This window comes from Etheostoma cragini, chromosome 4 (assembly GCF_013103735.1).
Source record: "Etheostoma cragini isolate CJK2018 chromosome 4, CSU_Ecrag_1.0, whole genome shotgun sequence".
Lineage (NCBI taxonomy): Eukaryota > Metazoa > Chordata > Actinopteri > Perciformes > Percidae > Etheostoma > Etheostoma cragini.
Window position 1 is genome coordinate 25918869 of NC_048410.1, and position 11037 is coordinate 25929905.

Sequence of the window (11037 nt, forward strand, 5' to 3'; positions counted from 1 at the left end):
GAGTCATTAACGCCAACGTGGATAACAATCTTGCTGTATTTACGTTTATCCTTAGCCAGCAGTTTCAAATAAGACTTACTAGCCTGCGCGTTCACGACAGGCTCCGCTGTGGGGGAGGAGCTGTGGAGGGAGGGCTGTAGCGCAGCAGAGAGCAAGGGGGAGGCCCCTGTAAGGTGTGCTTGTTCAAATTTTTAGGCTAAATCCACGTTTTCTCAGACCACCCTACTGCGGCTTTAATATGTAGTGGAAAAAACACCCAATCTGGCAACACCAGCCACCAGTATATGCATGCATCATCAAAACAGAAAGCAGCATGGATGGGAGGTAGAGTTTAATGCTAGAACCTACCGGGAAATATAGAAGAATGTTACTGGTAAAAGGGTTACTTTGCTGAGTTTAAACCGAAGGGAAGAAGTAGTCTATACCAGACTTAGAGTAGGTCACACAGATTAAATGCTACCTTGAAAACAGTTGGGAATGGTAATTGCTTATGCAGGAATTGCCAAGACAAAGAAGACACACATGTACTTTGTGTGTGTGAGAAATATGACAGTAGAATGCACTGACAGGAAATGGAAGGAGACAACTCAATACATGTAAAACTAGAAGAAAAGGGCATTACAAGAGAGAGACTTGGAGCTTTATTTGTTTTTCTTCATGATACTGGTTTAATGAAAAGAATATAGTTTTATAATTAATTAATTTGTTTGTTTGGAATTAATTCAGGCCTAGACCATACAGTCTACGGCCTAGACTCCATGACGTTCATAGTATTACAGCAGCATGGTGGTGACAGAACAGCATGGAGGCGTTGTATGATCTTTTAAACAAATTTTATGTATGGACAGTTAAAGAACTGGACCAACAGATCCCGTTGTACCGGATAGAGACCAGTGAAGGATTGTTAGAAGCAGTTTTCCGGTGATGGCTGAGCGTTACTGCGCAGCCCCCGACTGAGCTTTATGACGTGGGTGTGACGTGAGCAAAGTGTCTGAAAGTTGTAAGTCTTCTGGTAGCTGTGCCAAGAGAAATCTCAAACATTCCCAATCTTGCAGAGACGGAGAGCATAGATATATGTACGAAGGTAACATATGCACAGGCTAATTATTGCTAACTAAAATTCTAGTTAACATTAGTAATTAAACCTAAACAGCTAATGTAAGTCCAAACTGTCTACAAGCTTATCCTTTACTATACAGTGATTCCTCTACTGTGCAACAGTAAGTTGCGTGGTATGACACAATTCGCCTAATTTTACAAAACGTCTGCTACGGAGCCGTAACATGAGCTACAAGGTAATGCAGCCTTTTATACTTTGTTGTTGTTGCGGGGGAGGGGAGGAAGGACCCAAATGCAGAGATGAGAAGACTGGCATAGGGAGGTTTCTTGTGGCTTTATTTCAAACAGTTCACACCACAGAGTACACAACACAAGGTATTCCCAAAAACGTCCAAACACAGGAACAGGGCCGGCGGCGGACTAGGAAAACAATATCCAATAATCAGCCCAGGGGGAAGGAAGACGCACCGCCAGGAAGGAGAACACAGGACAGGCTCACAGAGGATCCTAGGGGACAGTCGGGCACTGGAAGACACAAACTAAAGCAAGATGGTGAGTAAATGGAAAGGCTCACCAAATTATCCCAGGGAACTCCAGGTACTGGGAAGGTGACGCTCCGGCAGGAGAAAGGGAAAACAGGCAGAGACTCACAGACAGGAACACCACACTGACAAAACGATCTGACAAGAGACAAAGGAAACACATGGGTTAAATACAAGAGGTAACGAGGTAATGGGGAACAGGTGAGACGTCAGGTGAATCACATTAGAGCGGGGCAGGACAATCAGACAAACAAAGTGAAGCTAGACAAGACAAGACAAGGCAGGAAGCTGAGAAAGCAGAACGCAGAACAAACCGGGGAACAAGACAGGGCAAGGAACATCAGACCACGGAGAAGACAGACAAAAACACAAGGAGGCCAAAGAAAGGGAAACACACACTCAAACAAAAACCCCAAACCACAACAGTACCCCCCCCCCAAAGACAGATCCCAGATGTCAAAAAACCCAAACAAAAACCCAACAGAGAACAGAAAACAACCCAGAAAGGGCGAAAGACACTGAAAAAGAGGAGGCGGAGGGACTGGGAAACTAGGGGACAGAAGCAAACTGGGAGCACTGGGGACAAGGACACAGGGGAGCATGGACAAAAGAGCCTGAGCAGGGAACAAGGAAGGGAACTAACGAGGGAGTGAGAAAGGGGCCGAGGAGGAGGGAGCGACAGAGGGACTGAGGAGGAGGGAGCGAGAGAGGGTCTGAGGAGGAAAGGAGCGAGAGAGGGACTGGGAAAGAGAGAGGGACTGGGAAGGAGGGAGCGAGGGAAACGACAAAATGTGACAAAAGAGGAGACAGGACGAGAGAGGAAGGGAGCCGAAAGGGGCAATGAGGGAGAGGAGACAAAGGAAGGAGACGGGACGAGAGAGGCTATGAGACGAAGGAGAAGAGGCGACTATACGAAAGAGGAGACGAGGAAAAGGAGATAAGCAAGGAAACAAGGGCGGAAAAAAAAGAGGAAACAGGACAAAAGAGGCTAGGAGACAAGACGAGAGACCAGAGGACACAGGAGGAGAGAGAGACAGAGCGGTAGAGACAAAGAGACCTACCTAGAAGAGAGAGAGCGACAGAGAGAGACAGGCAAACTGAACGGGAGAGAGAGACAGAAGATAAAACAGACAGACACATAGAACGAAAAAGAGAGAGGAAAAGACACAGAGAGCATGACCGACAGGAAGAGAGACAGGGAAAGACAGAGAGACAACGAACCAAAAGAGAGAGAGATAGAGACAGAGACAACAAACAGAGCGAGAGGTGCACAAAGAAGACAGAAAACCGAATGAGAGAGAGAGACATACAGGATAGACACGGGGACGAAAGGGACAGAGGGAACAGACATAGAGAGCAGGACTAACAGGGAGAGAGAGGAACACAGAGAGCAAAAGAAACAGAGCGATGGAGATAGGCAAGGACAGAAACCAGCAGGGGACCAGAGGAGCGGGACAGAGAAAGTGAGCAGAGACGCGACCAAGGGCAGGAACAGCGCGGCACGGAGAGAAGGGCGAAACTACAGAGGTTGAGACGGACAGGAGAAAACTGAAAGAACAGGGAGAGTCACCCTTACAAACAAGCAGAAAAAGGGACAAAAACCAGAGGGCAGGACGGACACAGGGAAAGAGAGAGACACCCACACAAACAAACAGAAAAACGAAGCGAAAGAAAAAGAGCGAGAGGGACACACCGAGAGACTGGATGAACGGAGAGGGAGGCAAAGAGACCCAGATAGTGGGATAGAAGGAGAGCGAGACAGGCGAGGGACAGAGAGAAGGATTGTGTGGGAGAGACAGAGCGACACAGACAGAGTAAGAGGAACGTGGAGAGTCGGAGAGACAGACACACAGAGAGAGGTGAGTGCAGGGAGACCGGGTCAGGGAGTGAAACGCGTAGAGAGATAACAAGAAGGGAGCGGCACTGAGTGAGGGGACACACAGAGAGACAGGACGAGTAGGGCGCAGAGACAAAAAAGGGAGAAGGCGAGACGCAAAAAGTCAGACAGACAAAAAGAGAGTGAGACAGACAGGCACAGGGCCTGAAAGGAACCGAAGCAGAGAGGGAAAAAAATAACCAATGAGACCAGGCAACCAGAAGGAGGACGGGACGAGAAAAGACCAGACCAAGGAGAGGGGCAAGGCTAAGAGGCAAAACGTGGGAGACACTGACACAGGGAAGAAGAGAAAAACACACAAACAAACAGAAGAAGGGAGAGAGGTACGGTGACGCGGAGAATATGGGCGACTCACCAACACAAGGGCCAAAGACGGACCGAGGGAAGGAATTTAGGAGGTTCGAGGGGAAGCATGAGAATGCCCAGGAGAGGGCGCACTAGGGATGCGAGGAAGCCCCGGAGGGGGACTTACGGGAGAGCCTGCGAAGGGGGCGCATGAGGGACACGAAGAAGCCCACGGGGGGGCGCACGAGGAAAACAAGAAAGCCCACGGGGGGCACACTAGGAACACTGGGAAGTCCACAGGGGAGCACACAATGAACACTGGGAAGCCCACGGGGGGGCACACTAGAAAACTCAAGGGGAAAATGAACAGGCATAGACCGAGCAGGTAGGGGCGCGGACAGAGCGGACGGCATAGAGAAGGACGGGTCGGGTTTAGGGACAATTTTGGTTGGGATGGACGGACACGGCGAGACTACAGACGGAGCAGGTGTAAGCACGAATTTGGATGGGGTGGACACAGGGACAGGAAGGAAGACAGGGACAGGAATGGTGACAGGGACAGAGACAGTGACCGGGATAGGGATAAAGACTGGGACAGAGACAAACACGGGGACTGAGACAAGCACGGGGACAGATGTAGGTACAGGGATAATCACTGGGACAGGGATACGAACAGGCACAAAGACAGAGACAGTGATGGACACAAGACTAGGGGGACTAGGACTAAGGGGGGCTAGGGCATGAGGGACTGGGGTTCCTGAGTGCCTGGGACTACGGCCAGGCCCGGAGGAAGCCGAGGGACGGCGTCCCGGGGAACCCCCAGAACCGGGACCAGGGGGACCCCGGGAGCCAGTGCCCAGGGAGGGCAGAGGCCCAGACACCGGCTGGGGGTCGAGGGTGCCGTCTGCCGACAGAGGGCCAAAAACGGTGGCCGTCGGCCGTGGGGCAGGGCCACCGAGCGGCAGCGCCAAACCCCGAACCACAACAGTTGTGTTTCTTTAGAATTAAACAATAGACGTACAGATTCTGTAAACACTTCAGACGTAAAGTTATTCTCTGTCTAAGTGGCGACTAAATGAATGGCCTTCAATGGAATGATAACGCAGGTGATAGCTTGGTAGCATCAAAAGGGCCCCAAAGGGAGCTTCGGCTTACCCCCTTGGTTTTATGACAAGTTCGGTGAGGATGGTAAAAGTTACATTTCGGTGCAAACTTTGCCCGTCAGCTTTCAAAGAGAATATCCGCACTTCAGTCACATCACATCCACTGCAAACCTGAAACGGCACATTGAACTGAAGCACCCAGCTAGCCTTTCAAGGTATGTGCAAGCGAATAAAAATATCAAAGGACTCAAGACAGATGAAATCTGACGCAAAGTTTCGGTGTTAAAAATAATAGCTCACAACAGCGTATGGAAAAAAAAACTATGAACTAGTTCATTTTTGGAACTGTGAACTTACTTCAACATTTTGAAGGATGAACTATGAACTGAACTAGTAAATTTTAAAATGTGCAAACCGAACTTTGAACTATTATGTGTATGTCTGTGTGTGATTAACAGCTGCTGGCAGGCTGCCAAAGTTGTGCGAAGACTAACCCTGTCAGTATGTGTTTTCTTTTAGGATAATTGGATACCTGAATGACATTTAGTCAAATTAATGCAGAACATCTAACCTTTTAAAAACACTAGAAAATACATGCTTTTTTTTCTTAACGTCATACCAAAATAAAAGTGATACAGCTCCCACAATACTTGCGCCCTCTGGGATTTGCTACAGCAATCACAGGGTTAACATTTCTTGGTCAAATTTGATTTCAAACTATTCATCTTCTTATTGGCTAAACAGGTAGGCCGGTTTTGTAACATCTTGCTTTAATTGGAAGGAGGAAATGTCAGTCTATAACTAGACTCTCCGTCTCTGCTGATTAGGAATGATTGAGATTTTTCTCGGCACAGCTACCAGAAGGTAAGGCAAAGGTAGGCAATTGCCTTAGGCCCCAAGCTACCAAGGGCCCCGTAAAACGCCTCATAAACGTATGGTTACAATTTGTTGTCTTAATTTTCACCAATTAATTATATCTCTATATCAATAGCCTACTGCGCATCGGCGTGTGTGTTTGCAAACGGCTCAGCATGCTGTAAGCTGTACGCTACAGACGGTTGAAAAATGAAGCAAGCTACCAAAGTGGTTCTGAAAAAAGGAAGAAGCTGGAAGAAGGCAGACATTTTTTATCAAAACTTCCAAATGTATCAACCTTTTTCACGACGGCACAACACTAACATTAACGTTACTAAAGAGCAGCAAGAAGCGGGTGCTTGCGCTAGCAATCCTAACTAATGGAGAGGAGCTACCCACCACAGCAACCAGACCCCGTGAGTAACAGTCACCCTAATCAATGTTTTATGATTGAAGATGATTCCGCAACTCTGGCCAAAACAGCTGTTGGACAGAGACCGCTGCTCAGTAGTGCAGAGGGGAACACAAAAAGTCAGTGACAGAGTTTTTTTCAGAGAAATCGTTACAAGCAGTAACTATTATATGCAAATGAAGAACTGGTCGGTTATTGGCTGGAATGCTGGAACACTGTTTGTGTATGCTTCGTGGTGCCTGTTGCATGAAACCAGGATAAGGGATTAAGCCAGGATATTCTAGTTATTCTGGATGAATTTAGTTTGTAGCAGGCTAAGATTAATGCTGGAGTTTCATGTGTTAAATCAACTGCCGCTCTGATCAAACATATACATGTTTAACAGTTATTCCGTTGTCTTCTGAATGTGTTCTGATTTATTTTTATTAACACGCATTGTCACTTTTGTTGTCACAAGTTTTATTTAAACCCTAATATAGCGGTTGTTTAGTTGGTTAGAAATGGTTGCACTGGCACCCAGATGCGCAGTGGCAATCGTCGCTCCTGTGGCCACTGCCTGCTGACAGACCTCACTTCAGTGTCCACTCTCTCTGTAAAAATAAATATGAGCAACCCGCGGCTTCTGTGGTCTGGGGTTTATAAAGAACGCCCTCCTGAGATTAGGTGGGACAATGCAGCTATATTCCCAAATGACATTAATGGCAGACTGGTCAAAGACCAATACATTCATGATTTCATTTTCCTGTTGCTTTTTCTACTCTCATAAAGGTTTCCCTTCTGTGGTCACAGGTTTATAAAGGATGCGCTCCAGAGATTAAGTGGGACAATGCATGATTTAATTTTCTTGTTGCTTGTCCTGCTCTAATAAAGGACAGTTTGAGTCACTCCTTAATATGTAGGCCTAATGTTTTTTATTAGGTATTCTAGCTTACTTTGGTTTCATAACCTACTTCATAATAATAATAATAATAACACATTTTATTTGTAATGCACTTTACATTTAAACAAATCTCAAAGTGCTACAGGTAAAGTCATAAAAGCAAAGTAAAAAACATCTGTGTAAAATATCTATAAATAGTGCAGCGACATTTTTGTGCAAGGTTAAAACTCATAAGTTCTGCTAAAAAGATTTTTTTTAGTCATTTTTAAAAAGTCTCAATAGTCTGTGGTGCCCTCAGATGGTCAGGGAGGGCATTTCAAGTCCAAGGAGCGGCAGAGCAGAATGCATGATCACCCATGGTGCTGAGCATAGTTCTGGGGAGAGGGGGCGGTTGGAGTTTTTTGAGCGAAGGGGTCGTGTTGTAGTGAGAGGGATGAGTAGTTCTTTCAGGTGGGGGGGCATTTCCATAGATGCACTGGTGGGTGAGAATTGAGACCTTGTATTCAATCCTAGCAGAAACGAGAAGCCAGTGAAGTGAGTGGAGAATGGTGTGATGTGGTTGTACTTTCGCACTCTCATCAGTATCCTTGCAGCACTGTTCTGAACATGTTGCAGTTTCTGCAGACTCTTGTTAGGTATCCCGATGAGAAGTGTTTTACAGTAATCCAGTCTGGAGGAGACAAAGGCGTGGACCAGTTTTTCAGCGTCAGCTAAGGTGAGTGTTGAACGAAGTTTTGCAATATTTCTGAGATAATAGAAGGAGATCTTGCAGAGGTTTTTGATATGGGCTTCAAAAGGTGAGTTGTGGATCAAATCTTACACCAAGATTGGTGACTGTTGTGGAGAGGGGAATGTCTTGACCATAGATAGTTATGCCGGTTATGGAGGATGACTGGACTTGATGTAAGGTGCCAACAAGGATTGCCTCGGTTTTGGAGCTGTTTAACTGGAGAAAATTGTGTTTCATCCACACCTTTATCTCCTCCAGATAGGTGGTGAGTGTTGAAGACGATGACGCTGTTGTTGCAGTGGGTTGTGAGTTATAGTTCATGTACAGTTGTATGTCATCAGCATAACAGTGAAATGAGGGTCCATGGCGACTGATGACATGGCCGAGGGGGAGGATGTAAATGATGAAGAGAATGGGGCCAAGGACTGACCCCTGGGGGACTCAGCAGGTAACAGTGTGTTGCCAGGACCTTGCGCTTCCAAGTGAAAGGTACTCTTCATTAGTCTCACATCCCTAGACCAATAACGTAGCCTATATAAATATATAGTTTATATTCATCACACAGGGAACACATACTTTTTTATCTTTTTATTTTGGCGCTGGCACTTGTCAGCTTGGAGCTTGGGAGAAGAACAAAAACATGAATGATACATTGTTTTACATATATATATGCTTACAGTAGGGCTGCACAATTAATCAAATTTTAATCAGGATCACGATTTCGACTTCCCACGGTCAAATTTGCGTGATCGAGCGATTTTTTTTTTAAATGCGTCCTTTCATAGAAAGCTCCGGTTTTTTTTTGCATAGTGCATCTACCACTCCGTAAACCACTGTCTGATCATGTGCCAGTTGTTCCCTGCATCGCGCAGCTCAGTTTCAAGATGTAGACAGTCACAGAGGACAGAGTAACGGGAGGAAAATTCAACAGATTGCAGTGTTTATACGTCAGTCTCAAGGTTTACCAGTTTATTGGTAAACGCAATATTTTGTCCCGTTTGTGTTATTTAGACAACAGTAGTGAGCATGCCACCGCAGAGCTAGTTGCGGTGCTAGTTAGCTTCTGTTAGCTTCTGTTAGCTCACAGGCGCGAGTAATAATTTTCCTCTAGGGTGCACCGGTACACATAATGTCCTTGCATCCGCTGCAATGTTGTTATATGGATATGGTTTAATTTTGCGTTACATGACACATTTATTTGCTTTGCCTTTGTTTGGATCTCTCCTCTGCTCTCTCTCCTCTTACTCTCCACGCAGCCCTGCCACACAGCGCCGGTCCACACTTCTGACATTTGTGTACAGTTTTAACACACAGCTGTGTATAGTTAAATATGAGGGGCAAACCTGTATTTGTAACAGTGTTTCCGCTGGTAACTCTGCTATCACGGCGGCCACGGCGAAGAACACAGAAGAAGTTATTGAATGCAACTAACTTCAGTTAGCGTGTGAGACGGAGCTTCTGGACCTGGGCCAGAGATGTGACCCATGGCCAGATTATCATAGTTTATAAAAATGCAGCGCAGTGACGATACAGACATTTCATACACACAACGTGTGTATCCGCCTTTCAACCCATGCATGTTCATAATGAGTCATAATGAGTTCATGTGACACTAAAATTTGTTTTGTTTAAAATCAACAAATAATTGTGAGAACAATCGTGATCACAATATTAATCAAAATAATCGTGATTATCATTTTGGCCATAATCGTACAGCCCTAGGTCACAGTGTGTATTGTTCTGATTGTTCTGTATGAACATTAATTGTAGAAAGATAGAAAGATTTAGAATTAGACAAAGCCTACCCTATAGAGATTTGTGCATATGGGTAAAACATATTCTTGCGTTGAATGACCTAACGTCTTCCAAGTTCTTATGGTCAGGCCAGACCACAAATTGTTGGATGGCTCCTTCCAGCCAATGTCACCACTCCTCCAAAGCAAGCTTAACAGCCTGTAACCTGCGATATCCCACGTTGTAATTCCTCTCCGCAGGTGACAGACGATGAGGCAGAAAGGAGCAGGGATGGAGCTTCCCGCCCTTAGCCGAACGTTGGGACAAGATGGCACCAACACCGGCCTCAGAAGCATTCACATCGACCACAAACTGACGGGAAGCGTCCGGTTGAGTGAGAACAGGTGCAGAGGTGAAACAACCGTTCAACTTGAGAAAAGCTTCCTTAGCAGCAGTACACCAGCAGAAGTCCTGAGGACTCAAGGTCAAAGCAGTCTGGGATGCGGCTACATGACTATAATCCTGAATGAATCTTCAGTGGGAGTTTGCAAATCCAAGAAAACGCTGCAGCTGCTTTCGAGTCTCTGCCTTGGCTACTCCAATATTCCACGTACCTTCGCTGTTTCGATTTGAACTTGACCCTCCGAAACAATGTATCCCAGAAAGGAGGTGGGACGAGCGTTAAACGCACCCTTCTCTGCCTTAACGAAAAGTAGATTCTCAAACAGTTTCTGGAGCACCTGAAGAACATGTTGTTGATATATCTGCATTGGTTCATGATTTACACACATACAAGACCACAGAAAAACCGACAACAAACAGGTTCAGAGCGAGGGACAACTGGCATTTTTACAGAATGTTCAGTGGGCAGGCAGCAGATAGTGAGAAGATGTTTTTTTACGGTGTGTTATGGGGACAGGCAGCTAGCAGATATTGAGGACATTTCTGCTATATGATTCAACAAATGTTGTAGCCTAAAACCGGCGTGACATCACTTAGAGAACCTTTAACTAGGACTGAACAATGGAGTTAATTGATCTTAAGGTGTAGCACCTGGCCCAAATTAGTCAAATAGTTGTTTTTTTATGGTTCCAACTTAGATATTTTACCACAAATCGTGTTTATTTTGATGTTAATTTAGTGTGGAACCAGTTGCTTTTGAAAACCAGATATTTATGGGCTAGTGTTGCATTTCTGCTGCCCTGTATCCAATCTTGATCACAGACCTACTTTAGATGTTAGCCTCTCTGGCTTTCCCCCCTTCTCTCCCTTCTTTCTCAATAAAGTTTTCTACTTTAATCAATGTGATTTAACCATTTTAACTACACAAAAGCTGCAAGCTACAACAGCCTGTAATTTCAATACAAACACAGGCTAATAAGAAAGCACTAGAAATGGTCACAACAATGTCTAGGATTTTCAGAAATATAGGGGGATCAGTGAGCGGCCCCTCCACAAATGGCCTTGCCCTGGTTGGCCTATAAGGTAAAGTTGAACACCACTCTTTTTCTTCATCACGTTTGAAAGTCTAGCTGTAACG

General features: G+C 45.6%; 1 long non-coding RNA gene across 1 annotated transcript in view; it reads right to left on the reverse strand.

The window, feature by feature from the left end:
• LOC117944072 overlaps positions 1-10804 on the reverse strand; it is a 20848-nt gene extending 10044 nt beyond the window's left edge. The window contains exon 1 of the long non-coding RNA XR_004656492.1: positions 10792-10804. This is a non-coding gene — a long non-coding RNA (uncharacterized LOC117944072). The remainder of the gene's footprint in view (positions 1-10791) is intronic.
• Between the last annotated feature and the right edge of the window lie 233 nt (positions 10805-11037).